This window comes from Lithobates pipiens, unplaced genomic scaffold (assembly GCF_037356315.1).
Source record: "Lithobates pipiens isolate NorthernLeopardFrog02 unplaced genomic scaffold, aLitPip1_a1.2 Scaffold_22, whole genome shotgun sequence".
Taxonomy (NCBI): Eukaryota; Metazoa; Chordata; class Amphibia; order Anura; family Ranidae; genus Lithobates; species Lithobates pipiens.
In genome coordinates, this window is record NW_027507784.1 from 2,168,706 (window position 1) to 2,173,374 (window position 4,669).

Genomic DNA, 4,669 nt, shown 5'->3' on the forward strand with positions numbered 1-4,669 from the left:
GGAGGTCAGTGGAAGGGAATGGTAGAGAGGGATGGATTGACACTGAATGGAGGTCAGTGGAGGGATTGGTAGAGAGGGGTGGCGGACACTGAATGGAGGTCAGTGGAGGGATTGGTAGAGAGGGGTGGAGGACACTGAATGGAGGGGTGAGGACACTGAATGGAGGTCAGTGGAGGGATTGGTAGAGAGGGGTGGAGGACACTGAATGGAGGTCAGTGGAGGGATTGGTAGAGAGGGGTGGAGGACACTGAATGGAGGTCAGTGGAGGGATTGGTAGAGAGGGGTGGAGGACACTGAATGGAGGTCAGTGGAGGGATTGGTAGAGAGGGGTGGAGGACACTGAATGGAGGTCAGTGGAGGGATTGGTAGAGAGGGGTGGAGGACACTGAATGGAGGTCAGTGGAGGGATTGGTAGAGAGGGGTGGAGGACACTGAATGGAGGTCAGTGGAGGGATTGGTAGAGAGGGGTGGAGGACACTGAATGGAGGTCAGTGGAGGGATTGGTAGAGAGGGGTGGAGGACACTGAATGGAGGTCAGTGGAGGGATTGGTAGAGAGGGGTGGAGGACACTGAATGGAGGTCAGTGGAGGGATTGGTAGAGAGGGGTGGAGGACACTGAATGGAGGTCAGTGGAGGGATTGGTAGAGAGGGGTGGAGGACACTGAATGGAGGTCAGTGGAGGGATTGGTAGAGAGGGGTGGAGGACACTGAATGGAGGTCAGTGGAGGGATTGGTAGAGAGGGGTGGAGGACACTGAATGGAGGTCAGTGGAGGGATTGGTAGAGAGGGGTGGAGGACACTGAATGGAGGTCAGTGGAGGGATTGGTAGAGAGGGGTGGAGGACACTGAATGGAGGTCAGTGGAGGGATTGGTAGAGAGGGGTGGAGGACACTGAATGGAGGTCAGTGGAGGGATTGGTAGAGAGGGGTGGAGGACACTGAATGGAGGTCAGTGGAGGGATTGGTAGAGAGGGGTGGAGGACACTGAATGGAGGTCAGTGGAGGGATTGGTAGAGAGGGGTGGAGGACACTGAATGGAGGTCAGTGGAGGGATTGGTAGAGAGGGGTGGAGGACACTGAATGGAGGTCAGTGGAGGGATTGGTAGAGAGGGGTGGAGGACACTGAATGGAGGTCAGTGGAGGGATTGGTAGAGAGGGGTGGAGGACACTGAATGGAGGTCAGTGGAGGGATTGGTAGAGAGGGGTGGAGGACACTGAATGGAGGTCAGTGGAGGGATTGGTAGAGAGGGGTGGAGGACACTGAATGGAGGTCAGTGGAGGGATTGGTAGAGAGGGGTGGAGGACACTGAATGGAGGTCAGTGGAGGGATTGGTAGAGAGGGGTGGAGGACACTGAATGGAGACCAGTGGAGGGATTGGTAGAGAGGGGTGGAGGACACTGAATGGAGGTCCAGTGGAGGGATTGGTAGAGAGGGGTGGAGGACACTGAATGGAGACCAGTGGAGGGATTGGTAGAGAGGGGTGGAGGACACTGAATGGAGGTCAGTGGAGGGATTGGTAGAGAGGGGTGGAGGACACTGAATGGAGGTCAGTGGAGGGATTGGTAGAGAGGGGTGGAGGACACTGAATGGAGGTCAGTGGAGGGATTGGTAGAGAGGGGTGGAGGACACTGAATGGAGGTCAGTGGAGGGATTGGTAGAGAGGGGTGGAGGACACTGAATGGAGGTCAGTGGAGGGATTGGTAGAGAGGGGTGGAGGACACTGAATGGAGGTCAGTGGAGGGATTGGTAGAGAGGGGTGGAGGACACTGAATGGAGGTCAGTGGAGGGATTGGTAGAGAGGGGTGGAGGACACTGAATGGAGGTCAGTGGAGGGATTGGTAGAGAGGGGTGGAGGACACTGAATGGAGGTCAGTGGAGGGATTGGTAGAGAGGGGTGGAGGACACTGAATGGAGGTCAGTGGAGGGATTGGTAGAGAGGGGTGGAGGACACTGAATGGAGGTCAGTGGAGGGATTGGTAGAGAGGGGTGGAGGACACTGAATGGAGGTCAGTGGAGGGATTGGTAGAGAGGGTGGAGGACACTGAATGGAGGTCAGTGGAGGGATTGGTAGAGAGGGGTGGAGGACACTGAATGGAGGTCAGTGGAGGGATTGGTAGAGAGGGGTGGAGGACACTGAATGGAGGTCAGTGGAGGGATTGGTAGAGAGGGGTGGAGGACACTGAATGGAGGTCAGTGGAGGGATTGGTAGAGAGGGGTGGAGGACACTGAATGGAGGTCAGTGGAGGGATTGGTAGAGAGGGGTGGAGGACACTGAATGGAGGTCAGTGGAGGGATTGGTAGAGAGGGGTGGAGGACACTGAATGGAGGTCAGTGGAGGGATTGGTAGAGAGGGGTGGAGGACACTGAATGGAGGTCAGTGGAGGGATTGGTAGAGAGGGGTGGAGGACACTGAATGGAGGTCAGTGGAGGGATTGGTAGAGGAGGGGTGGAGGACACTGAATGGAGGTCAGTGGAGGGATTGGTAGAGAGGGGTGGAGGACACTGAATGGAGTCCAGTGGAGGGATTGGTAGAGAGGGGTGGAGGACACTGAATGGAGGTCAGTGGAGGGATTGGTAGAGAGGGGTGGAGGACACTGAATGGAGGTCAGTGGAGGGATTGGTAGAGAGGGGTGGAGGACACTGAATGGAGGTCAGTGGAGGGATTGGTAGAGAGGGGTGGAGGACACTGAATGGAGGTCAGTGGAGGGATTGGTAGAGAGGGGTGGAGGACACTGAATGGAGGTCAGTGGAGGGATTGGTAGAGAGGGGTGGAGGACACTGAATGGAGGTCAGTGGAGGGATTGGTAGAGAGGGGTGGAGGACACTGAATGGAGACCAGTGGAGGGATTGGTAGAGAGGGGTGGAGGACACTGAATGGAGGTCAGTGGAGGGATTGGTAGAGGGGGTGGAGGACACTGAATGGAGGTCAGTGGAGGGATTGGTAGAGGGGGGTGGAGGACACTGAATGGAGGTCAGTGGAGGGATTGGTAGAGAGGGGTGGAGGACACTGAATGGAGGTCAGTGGAGGGATTGGTAGAGAGGGGTGGAGGACACTGAATGGAGGTCAGTGGAGGGATTGGTAGAGAGGGGTGGAGGACACTGAATGGAGGTCAGTGGAGGGATTGGCAGAGAGGGGTGGAGGACACTGAATGGAGGTCAGTGGAGGGATTGGTAGAGAGGGGTGGAGGACACTGAATGGAGGTCAGTGGAGGGATTGGTAGAGAGGGGTGGGGGACACTGAATGGAGGTCAGTGGAGGGATTGGTAGAGAGGGGTGGAGGACACTGAATGGAGGTCAGTGGAGGGATTGGTAGAGAGGGGTGGAGGACACTGAATGGAGGTCAGTGGAGGGATTGGTAGAGAGGGGTGGAGGACACTGAATGGAGGTCAGTGGTGGGATTGGTAGAGAGGGGTGGAGGACACTGAATGGAGGTCAGTGGAGGGATTGGTAGAGAGGGGTGGAGGACACTGAATGGAGGTCAGTGGAGGGATTGGTAGAGAGGGGTGGAGGACACTGAATGGAGGTCAGTGGAGGGATTGGTAGAGAGGGGTGGAGGACACTGAATGGAGGTCAGTGGAGGGATTGGTAGAGAGGGGTGGAGGACACTGAATGGAGTCCAGTGGAGGGATTGGTAGAGAGGGGTGGAGGACACTGAATGGAGGTCAGTGGAGGGATTGGTAGAGAGGGGTGGAGGACACTGAATGGAGGTCAGTGGAGGGATTGGTAGAGAGGGGTGGAGGACACTGAATGGAGGTCAGTGGAGGGATTGGTAGAGAGGGGTGGAGGACACTGAATGGAGGTCAGTGGTGGGATTGGTAGGGAGGGGTGGAGGACACTGAATGGAGGTCAGTGGAGGGATTGGTAGAGAGGGGTGGAGGACACTGAATGGAGGTCAGTGGAGGGATTGGTAGAGAGGGGTGGAGGACACTGAATGGAGGTCAGTGGAGGGATTGGTAGAGAGGGGTGGAGGACACTGAATGGAGGTCAGTGGAGGGATTGGTAGAGAGGGGTGGAGGACACTGAATGGAGACCAGTGGAGGGATTGGTAGAGAGGGGTGGAGGACACTGAATGGAGGTCAGTGGAGGGATTGGTAGAGAGGGGTGGAGGACACTGAATGGAGGTCAGTGGAGGGATTGGTAGAGAGGGATGGAGGACACTGAATGGAGGTCAGTGGAGGGATTGGTAGAGAGGGATGGAGGACACTGAATGGAGGTCAGTGGAGGGATTGGTAGAGAGGGGTGGAGGACACTGAGTGGAGGTCAGTGGAGGGATTGGTAGAGAGGGGTGGAGGACACTGAATGGAGGTCAGTGGAGGGATTGGTAGAGAGGGGTGGAGGACACTGAATGGAGGTCAGTGGAGGGATTGGTAGAGAGGGGTGGAGGACACTGAATGGAGACCAGTGGAGGGATTGGTAGAGAGGGGTGGAGGACACTGAATGGAGGTCAGTGGAGGGATTGGTAGAGAGGGGTGGAGGACACTGAATGGAGGTCAGTGGAGGGATTGGTAGAGAGGGATGGAGGACACTGAATGGAGGTCAGTGGAGGGATTGGTAGAGAGGGGTGGAGGACACTGAATGGAGGTCAGTGGTGGGATTGGTAGGGAGGGGTGGAGGACACTGAATGGAGGTCAGTGGAGGGATTGGTAGAGAGGGGTGGAGGACACTGAAT